The 11486-nt window shown below is 39.8% G+C and overlaps 1 pseudogene; it reads left to right on the forward strand.

The window, feature by feature from the left end:
- Positions 1 to 5779: 5779 nt before the first annotated feature.
- On the forward strand, positions 5780 to 6813 carry LOC104989234 (annotated as a pseudogene).
- The last annotated feature ends 4673 nt before the right edge of the window (positions 6814 to 11486 follow it).

Raw genomic sequence — 11486 nt, forward strand, 5'->3', positions numbered from 1 at the left:
GAGAATCCCATGGACAGAGGAACCTGGTGGGATACACTCCCTGGGGTCACGAAGAGTCAGATATGCCACAAAGAGTCAAACACAACTGAGCGCCTTTCACTTCACTCAAGGAGTCCAAGGTACCACTGTGCCTCTTCCAGGCTAGCGCCGGTTTGCTGTTCTTTCAACAGAGGCGACTTTCATGAAACTAAAGATGTCGCTTTTTTCCTAAAACCATAGTTACTTAGATAATTTGCTCTGCTCCCTCTGTTTCTCCTGTAGGGCTTCCCTGGTGGCTCAATGGTAAAGAATCCGCTTGCCAATGCAGAAGAGGCAGGGTCGATCCCTGTGACAGGAAGATCCCCTGGAGAAGGGCATGGCTACCCACTCCAGTATTCTTGCCTGGGAAATCCCATAGACAGAGGAGCCTGGTGAGCTACAGTCCATGGGGTTGCAAAGAGTCAATCATGACTTAGCGACTAAACAACAACAACAACAACAAAATTTCTCCAGTAGTGTTGTGCCTTGTGATTTACAAGGGCTTCAACATTCTTGTTTCATATGTAAACCCTTATGCAAATTCTGCCAGCAGCCCAGCAAACTACAATTTTTGCATTAATGCTCCATATTATTCACATACAAAAGTTCCATTTAAATCTCATTAAGCCTGTGACATAAATCCAAACAAACTAGAAAATACCCCGTGAAGGTGGAAAAGTGATGTATGTTTTCCAGTCCCCTGGCAGAACAAGGCAGAATGAAAAAAAAAAAATGATAAAGGTGCTCCCCATTTGGGACAATACACCAATGGACACATATGTTACTTTTCTGCCTTTAACTGTTCACAGCCTTCCTGCTTTTATCTCAATACCATTTAAATGAAGTATTCGTCAGCAACTGTTTCTGGTAATGTGACGTACGTGATTCAGTGAGACTGTGAGCCGTGTTTCTGGAAACACAGCAGTATCCTGGGAAAATCATAAAAGGTCTGTCTGCTAACGGCACTTTTTGATTTCCCCCTAGGCATTTCTTGGGGTTCGCAATATAATTTATCTGTCATGTAGTATTAACAATATACCTTTCAGGGACTTAAAGATTAGTGGGGCCCCTGAGCTGCCTGTCTCAACTTGCCGAACACTGAACGTCCTTCATGTCATCGTGTCTCATCTCTAATCCAGTTTTTCCTTGAAAAACAATTATAGTAATATCCGCGGGTTATAGCAGCTTTGCAATAGTGCCCGGCACTCTTTAGGACCACTGCTAATTACCAATTATTCAACATTTTAATTCTGTAATGTGTTTAGTTTAGAGATTTGGGGGGTTGGGGAGAATCAGCTTTGGCCTTTTGCAGTTGCAAATCTGAGTTCATCTTCCCTCTTGATGTGAATAAGCACGAGTTCAGACTGGTACGTTGAATGACACTATTACAATATCATAATCATTTACATATTTTCTCCAAAAAATTGGATTTGGACATAGCTTTCAGCAGCTGCAGGAATCTCTCAGAAGACTTAATAAGAGTCTCTAAATACATATGAAAGCCCCCGCCTGTTGAAAGTAGAGTGGAGTCTTCAGCCAATGTTTATAGCTCTCCAATCGCTCTCGCCAAGCCTTCCAGGGCTCCACCAGGAAAGATGACATGGTTGCTTCCAGCACCCGCTCCCTTGATCTAGTTCTACACCCTGTGGTTATCAAGAGTTACACATATACAGTTCCCCATCCCCATGCATTTTAGAGAAAGAGAAGTAAAGAGACACAGAGCAAGAAAAATGGAGACAGTAACCAGATAGGTAAATATGGGAAACGAATCGAGTCTCGCATGCCTACTGCCCAAAATGCACTGCCTTCACCTGCATGGCCCCTACGGGTCCCTTCTCCACTGCAACCCAGGTCCCCCAGCCGGCCACTCCACACCCCTCCCACACACACTAGGTGGCGCTGTCTCGTGGCCTGCCATCCCTGCATTGGGCACACTTCACACCCCTCACCTTGAAATCCTGAAGGCAGAACAGGGAGGACCATGACACCACAGCCACAATGCCTGGGTTTGCATCTCAGTTCTGCCCCTTACTGAGTGACACTGGGCAAGTGACACTGGGCACTTCCTTCTCTCTGCCTCAGTTTTCTCATCAGTAAAATAACTGGTTATGTAAATACGTTTTTTTTTAAATGTTCAGGAAACTGAAAGGGCTTTCTAAGTGTTCAGTTCAGTTCAGTTCAGTTGGTCAGTCGTGTCCGACTCTTTGTGACCCCATGAAACACAGCACGCCAGGCCTCTCTGTCCATCACCAACTCCCGGAGTCCACTCAGACTCACGTCCATCGAGTCAGTGATGCCATCCAGCCATCTCATCCTCTGTCGTCCCCTTCTCCTCTTGCCCCCAATCCCTCCCAGCATCAGAGTCTTTTCCAATGAGTCAACTCTTCACATGAGGTGGCCAAAGTACTGGAGTTTCAGCTTTAGCATCATTCCTTCCAAAGAAATCCCAGGGCTGATCTCCTTCAGAATGGACTGGTTGGATCTCCTTGCAGTCCAAGGGACTCTCAAGAGTCTTCTCCAACACCACAGTTCAAAAGCATTACCTCTTAGGTGCTCAGCCTTCTTCATAGTCCAACTCTCACATCCATACATGACCACAGGAAAAACCATAGCCTTGACTGGACAAACCTTTGTTGGCAAAGTAATGTCTCTGCTTTTGAATATGCTATCTAGGTTGGTCATAACTTTCCTTCCAAAGAGTAAGCATCTTTTAATTTCATGGCTGCAGTCACCATCTGCAGTGATTTTGGAGCCCAGAAAAATAAAGTCTGACACTGTTTCCACTGTTTCCCCATCTATTTCCCATGAAGTGGTGGGACCGGATGCCATGATCTTCATTTTCTGAATGTTGAGCTTTAAGCCAACTTTTTCACTCTCCACTTTCACTTTCATCAAGGATTGGGCTATTACAAAATATCTGCTAAGAACATTGGACATATACCTTATTTTCTCTCAAGTGCATACCTATTACTGGAATGGCTGACCATTACATAATAGGTGTAAGTTTTAACTTTTTAACAAACTGACAGACTGCTTTCCAAATTTGTTGGGACATTTTACATTTCCACCAGCAGTGTATGAGAGTTCCAGCTCTTCTACTTCCTTGCTAATACTGGATATGGTCAGTCTATTTAATTTTTCATTCTAATAGGTATGAAGTACTATCTTTCTGTGGCTTTAATTTACATGTCCCTAATGACTACTGTTGAGTATCTTTTCATGTGCTTATTGATCATCCATATATCTTCTCTGGTAAATTGTTCAAATCTTTGTACAATTTTTTAATTGGGTCGTTTTCTTACTGTTCAGTTAAAAGATAAGTCTTAGGCATATTAAAATTTTTAAGAGTTTATTTGAGAAAAAAATCAATTCAAATCAGGTAGCACTTTAACTTGAAAGTAGGAGCACTCCCTCTGCAGAAATAAGAGGAAAGACTTTCATAGAGAAGATGCAGAATCAAAGGTAGGAAATTATTTGATTGGCTATCGCTTAAGTGTTGGGTTTCCCTGTGGCTCAGCAGCAAAGAATCCACCTGCAATTCGGGAGACACGGGTTCAGTCCCTGGGTCGAGAAGATCCTCTGGAGGAGGCCATGGCAACCCACTCCAGTATTCTTGCCTGGAGAATCCCATGGGCAGAGGAACTTGGTGAGGCTGCAGTCCATAGCATCGCAAAGAATTGGACATGACTAAATGACTAAGCATGCATGCACACACAGCTTAAGTGTTTGCTTTATTCTGAAAAGGCTTGTTGATTGGCAGTCCTTAGGTTTTTATTTCTTAACCTTGAGGCGTTTGTAGGCTTAGGTTTTGGTTTGCTTACATAGGTTGCTAAGGTTCAAGCACCTCAATCTAATGGCCTCCTTGTTCACTTTATTTTATAATTCCCCCATTTTGGACATCTTTGCATACATGAGAAATTGACCAAAAATTTGTTATTAGCAACATTCTCACTCACCATCAGGGTTGTTTTTGTCTCATTGTGAAACTTATAGGTTATAATGTCAGATTCATGGAAAAATTGTCTTTGCTGTTCATCTTGTTTCTGTTTGTCCAGGCTCAGAGAGACCACCTGATTCACTGCTGGTGGCTGCAAATGGGTATTTAAGACCCTTGAGAGAATACCACGCACAAGAGAGACTGCAATAATGACTATCAGGAGGATAAAACCAACAGACTGAATTACTACTCTTAGCCAGAAGGCCTTATGAACCAAACCAGTTCATTATCAAATAAATCAGGAAATATACCTGAAGGAGTGTGAACTTGATTTAGCCAAATGGTGTGTTTGTTAATTTCTTGTATTTTGCTACAGTATCAGAGGTATTGATGCAGGCACAGCAGGTAATATCTGCCACAGCAGAGACTCCTCCTTGTTCAGCCAGTAAGTAATCTAAAGCAATCTGATTATCTAAAACCACCTTAGCAAGAAAGTCTAGTGACTTCTGTTGTACAGATGTGGCCTTAGCAATAGATTCAAGGATAATTCAGAGTTAAGGTGTATTTTCTTCCCAAGCATTGACAAAGAGAAAGCACACATTGGGAAAAGGCAAAAAGAAATAAAGGTTTCATATTGAAGATGAAAATCTTGCTCTGAGATCTTCAGAAAGCTGTCTGCCTCAAGATGCCATCTGCCTCTGAGGAAGAACATCTCTAATCAATTTTAATATTAGATTTTAGCTGGTATATAAGTCCAAGAATCTGGAGAAGCCATTTGTAATTGGGCAGTGCAGACACAAGGTTCAAGTCTGACTGCAGTCTCAATAGTGAGGAGGACCAGGTACAGTACTTTCCAACAAAATTCAAGGGCAAATATTGTTCTTAGTGATTCTAAATCAGAAGGTGGGAGAAAAGTCAGACACATTAGTTTGGAGAGTCATAGCCAAGTATTTGAGGAAATTAGAATAATTCAGGATCTAGTTTGGTTTACAGGTACATGACAAAACAATTCATAGGACCAGAATTTAATATCCACAAGACTGTGCTATAGTTTCCTATTGAAACTTAATTTTCTCTTCTGTACAGTCACCATCATTTCTATCAGATACTCATGGTAAGACTGATTTGTTTTAAACTTGACCTGACTATTTGCATAAGTGAAGCAAAAAATAGTGATTGACCCTATAGACTTTGTTTAAATCATCTTTGCTGGAACTTTTCATGAGGAATCTCAAATTGGACTTTTAAAATCTCTTGAGGCTAAGAAGCCAAGCCCAGAACACCATCAGGCTTTACCTGTGATCTCTATAGAGAGATAGAGAGATTTGGGTTGATTCCACTTTTCTCAAGGTCCCCAAAATATCCTGAGAGTTTTAGGGCTTCCAGGAAGTGACCTTTCTTCCTTACTTTGTAAGGCTTGGAATTCTGTAAACTAGTTTTCCAAGGGGCTTTATTGTTTCCAGAAATTCAACCTTAGTTCCTTTAACCTATCTGTACATATGTGATTTTATGCACATCATTTACAGAGATGACATTCCAGTCAAAGTCCAAAGTCTTGATAATGTAATCAGTGTTTCTAATTGTGTCCTGTTATAATAAAACAGGTTCCTATTAAACTTATGCAAATAACTATACTACCCTGAAAATAAGAATATTCAATAATTTCCTGAATTCTGGAGGGATCAGGAAGGGGGAAAAAATAAATGTTTCAATTCTGTTAATAAAGTATATGTGCCAAACTACTATAATTCATAGATTGATTAAGAGAAGAGGAATCATTCTCTGCCAGGTCTTGTCCCTGTTGCTGCCTTCACCACCTGCACTATGGCTTTCATAACCTGGCAATTCATGTGTTCCATGTCCTCCTCCTCCACCGCCATGGCCTCGACAAAGAAAATCCTCATCAAGCACATGACGGTCATCAGCGGTGGGCTGATGGGCTCCAGAATTGCCCAGGTTGCTGCAGCAACTGACCACACAGTAGTGCTGGTGGACCAAACAGAGGACATCCTGGCAAAATCTAGAAAGGGTATCGAGGAAAGTCTTCAGAAAGTGGCCAAGAAGAAGTCTGCAGAAAACCCAAAGAGTGCTGATAAATTTGTGGCAAAGACTCTGAGCAGCATATCACCCAGCATGGGTGCAGCATCCGTGGTCCACAGCACAGACCTGGTGGTGGAGGCCATTGTAGAGAATCTGTAGGTGACAAACGAGCTCTTCAAAAGGCTAGACAAGTTTGCTGTGGAACACACAATCTTTGCCAGCAACACTTCTTCATTGCAGATCACAAGCCTAGCCAATTACACCAAGAGACAGGACCAGTTCACTGGGCTCCATTTCTTCAACCCAGTGCCTTTGATGAAGTTTGTGGAGGTCATTAAAACACCAATGACCAGCCAGAAGACCTTTGAATCTCTGCTAGACCTCAGCAAAGCCCTGGGAAAGCATCCTGTTGCTTGCAAGGACACACCTGGATTTATTATGAACCGTCTTCTGGTGCCATACCTCATAGAAGCAGTCAGGCTATATGAATGAGGTGACATGTCCAAGGAAGACATCGATCCTGCTAAGAAGCCAGGTGCCAGGTATCCCATGGGTCCATTTGAGTGCCTTGATTATGTTGGGCTGTACACTACAAAGTTCATCCTGGATGGTTGGCATGAAATGGACTCAAAGAACCCCCTGTTTCAGCCAGCCCATCCCTGAATAAGTTGGTAGCAGAGAATAAGTTTGGCAAGAAGACTGGAGATGGATATTACAAATACAAGTGAGCAGCTTCTCTGGCTCCAGGATGAAACCCCATAAGCACATATGAGCAACTCCTCAAGTGCCCGATCATAAGAGACTACTATCAGCAACCATATGACAAAAAAATAGACAACTTGGAAGAAATGGACAAATTCTTGGAAAAGTATAACCTTCCAAAACTGAGCCAGGAAGAAATAGAAAATCTTAACAGACCCATCACAAGCACAGAAATCAAAACTGTAATCAAAAATCTTCCAACAAACAAAAGCCCAGGACCAGATGGCATCACAGGTGAATTCTACCAAAAATTTAGAGAAGAATTAACACCTATCCTACTCAAACTCTTCCAGAAAATTACAGAGGAAGGTAAACTGCCAAACTCATTCTATGAGGCCACCCACCATCACCCTAATACCAAAACCAAATAAAGATGCCACAAGAAAAGAAAACTACAGGCCAATATCACTGATGAACATAGATGCAAAAATCCTCAACAAAATTCTAGCAAACAGAATCCAACAACATATTAAAAAGATCATACATCATGACCAAGTGGGCTTTATCCCAAGGATGCAAGAATTCTTCAATATTGGCAAATCAATCAATGTGATACACCACATTAACAAATTGGAAGATAAAAACCATATGAATATCTCAATGATGCATATAAAGCCTTTGACAAAATTCAACATCAATTTATGATAAAAAACCCTCCAGAAAGCAGGCATAGAAGGAACATACCTCAACTTAATAAAAGCCATATATGATAAACCCACAGCAAACATTATCTTCAATGGTGAAAAATTGAAAGCATTTCCCATAAAGTCAGGAAAAAGACAAGGGTGCCCACTCTCACCACTGCCATTCAACACAGTTTTGGAAGTTTTAGCCACAGTAATCAGTGAACAAAAAGAAATAAGAGGAATCCAGATTGGAAAAGTAGAAATAAAACTCTCACTGTTTGCAGATGACATGATCCTCTACATAGAAAACTCTAAAGCCACCACCAGAAAATTACTAGAGCTAATTAATGAATATAGTAAAGTTGTAGGTTATAACATTAATACACATAAATCCCTTGCATTCCTATATACTAACAATGAGAAAACAGAAAGAGAAATTAAGGAAACAATTCCACTCACCATTGTGATGAAAAGAATAAAATACTTAGGAATAAATCTACCTAAAGAAACAAAAGACCTATATATAGAAAACTATAAAACACTGATGAAAGAATCAAAGATGACACAAATACATGGAGAAATATACCATGTTCATGGATTGGAAGAATCAATATAGTGAAAATGAGTATACTACCCAAAACAATCTATAGATTCAATGCAATCCCTATCAAGCTACCAATGGTATTTTTCAGAGAACTAAAACAAATAATTTCACAACATGTATGGAAATACAGAAAACCTCTAAAAGCCAAAGCAATCTTGAGGAAGAAGAACGGAACTGGAGGAATCAACCTGACTGACTTCAGACTATATTACAAAGCTACAGTCATCAAGACAGTATGGTACTGGCACAAAGACAAAAATATAGATCAATGGAACAAAATAGAAAGCCCAGAGATATATCCATGCACCTATGGACACCTTATCTTTGAAAAAGAAGGCAAGAATATACAATGGAGAAAAGACAATCTCTTTAACAAGTGGTGCTGGGGAAACTGGTCAACCAACTGTAAAAGAATGAAACTAGAACACTTTCTAACACCATACACAAAAATAAACTCAAAATGGATTAAAGATTAAACATAAGATCAGAAACTATAAAACTTCTAGAGGAAAACATAGGCAAGGCACTAGAGAGTGTCAGAGACATAAATCACAGCAGTATCCTCTATGACCCACCTCCCAAAGTAATGGAAATAAAAGCAAAAATAAACAAATGGGACCTAATTAAACCTAAAAGCTTTTGCACAACAAAGGAAACTATAAGCAAGATGAAAAGACAGCCTTCAGAATGGGAGAAAATAATAGCCAATAAAGCAACTGACAAACAACTAATCTCAAAAATATACAAGCAGCTCATGCAGCTCAATACCAGAAAAAGAAATGACCCAATCAAAAAATGGGCCAAAGAACTAAACAGACATTTCTCCAAAGAGGACATGCAGATGGCTAACAAACACATGAAAAGATGCTCAACATCACTCATTATCAGAGAAATGCAAATCAAAACCACAATAAGGTACCATCTCATGCTGGTGAGAATGGCAAATTCTACAAACAATAAATACTGGAAAGGGTGCGGAGAAAAGGAACCCTCTTACAGTGTTGGTGGGAATGCAAACTAGTACAGCCACTATGGAGAACAGTGTGGAGATTCCTTTAAAAATTGGAACTCGAACTGCCATACAACCCAGCAATCCTACTGCTGGGCATACACACTGAGGAAACCACAATTGAAAGAGACATATGTACCCCAATGTTTATCGCAGCACTGTTTACAATAGCAGGACATGTAAGCAACCTAGATGTCCATTGGCAGATGAATGGATAAGAAAGCAGTGGTACATATACACAATGGAATATTACTCAGCTATTAAAAAGAACACATTTGAATCAGTACTAATGAGGTGCATGAAACTGGAGCCTATTATACAGAGTGAAGTAAGCCAGAAGGAAAAACACCAATACAGTATATTAATACATATATATGGAGTTTAGAAAGATGGTAACGATGACCCTATATGCAAGATGGCAAAAGAGACACAGATATAAAGAAGACTTTTGGACTCTGTGGAGAAGGCAAGGGTGGGATGATTTGAGGGAATAGCATTGAAACATGTATATTACCATATGTGAAATAGATCACCAGTCCAAGTTTGATGCATGAAACAGAGCACTCAAAGCCAGTGCACTGGCACAACCCTGAAGGATGGGATGGGGAGGGAGGAGGGAAGGGGGGTTCAGAATGGGAGACACATGTACACCCACGGCTGATTCATGTCAGTGTATGGCAAAAACCACTACAATATTGTAAAGCAATTAGCCTCCAATTAAAATTAATTAATTAATTTAAAAAAAAAAAAGAAAGGAGGGATCAGGCAGGGGAAAAAAAATAAATGTTTCAATTCTGTTAACAAAAGTATATATGCCAAACTACTATAAATCGTAGAGAGATTAAGAGCAAAGAGGAAAAGATTTCCTTAAACTTAGAAAGCCGAAACATTAAAGAAACAGCAATCTTTCTAACAAAAACTCATGAAAACTTACAATCATCCTTATCTATTCAGTCAATCCATGGTTATTAATTCTTGTGCTTGAATCCAGTTTTTCCTATAAGGTTCTAGAAATTATTACCCAGTTCAGCGATATGATCATAAAGTTATCAGAAATCTGTACTCTAGGATATTTAACAGAGTCCTTTCAATAAATCTCTCTGAAAATAAAGTCTTCTATAAAAGGATGAAAATAAAACAATAACTGTCTACAAAAAACTTTGAAAAAAACAGCAATGGTTAAACATATGATGAGAGTTTGATATAAAAGTATAGTTATTTCTATAGCATACAACAGTTTAAAATAACAATTGAACAATGAAAGTATTGACCAATTTCTATGAACTGCAATTTCTGGAGTATCTATATTAGTAACATATATCTGTACACATATAACTTGAGGTTTATCATCACTTCTTATTTGATAATGCCTGTTTGGTATGTTAATAATTTAACATACTAAATAAACCTAATCAGTTCAATATCTCTCTTGCACAAGGTAAGACACAAGTCCTTTGAGATTTCTCAGGGACCCCCCAGGAATTCTCAAAGTTAGTTTATCGTCAAAAAGATTCCAGTTAGAATATGATTTGGGGAAGTTGTCAAAATGGCAAAAGGCTTTATATTTGATTATGTAAAACCACAGGTAATTATGAAATAATACTCAATTATCTATTCAACCAAAGTGACAGTAGAAGATCGTAAAGGCAAATACAGAAGGTTATATGGTTTAAAAAAAAAAAAAAAACTTTTTCTCTTAATATTGAGAAAACTCAGTTCTCCCATGTAATCAAAAACTTGATAAAGACAGTATGAAGCCTAGAAAATTTATTTTGATAAGACACTCAAAATCTATGCTTTTTAAGCAGACTACTCAAAGGGTAAAGAAAACTCTTTCAGAATCACTGTCAAGAGCAGACCAATAGTCCAAAGAAACAGTTCTTTTAACATCAGATCAGATCAGATCAGATCATATCAGTCGCTCAGTCGTGTCCAACTCTTTGCGACCCCATGAATTGCAGCACGCCAGGCCTCCCTGTCCATCACCAACTCCCGGAGTTCACTCAGACTCACGTCCATCGAGTCAGTGATGCCATCCAGCCATCTCATCCTCTGTTGTCCCCTTCTCCTCCTGCCCCCAATCCCTCCCAGCATCAGAGTCTTTTCCAATGAGGCAACTCTTCGCATGAGGTGGCCAAAGGACTGGAGTTTCAGCTTTAGCATCATTCCTTCCAAAGAAATCCCAGGGCTGATCTCCTTCAGAATGGACTGGTTGGATCTCCTTGCAGTCCAAGGGACTCTCAAGAGTCTTCTCGAACACCACAATTCAAAAGCATCAATTCTTCGGCACTCAGCCTTCTTCACAGTCCAACTCTCACATCCATACATGACCACTGGAAAAACCATAGCCTTGACTAGACGGACCTCTGTTGGCAAAGAAATGTCTCTGCTTTGGAATATGTTATCTAGGTTGGTCATAACTTTCCTTCCAAGGAGTAAGTGTCTTTTAATTTCATGGCTGCAGTCACCATCTGCAGTGATTTTGGAGCC

This window comes from Bison bison, unplaced genomic scaffold, assembly GCF_000754665.1.
Source record: "Bison bison bison isolate TAMUID 2011002044 unplaced genomic scaffold, Bison_UMD1.0 scf7180017864148, whole genome shotgun sequence".
In the NCBI taxonomy this organism is placed as follows: domain Eukaryota; kingdom Metazoa; phylum Chordata; class Mammalia; order Artiodactyla; family Bovidae; genus Bison; species Bison bison.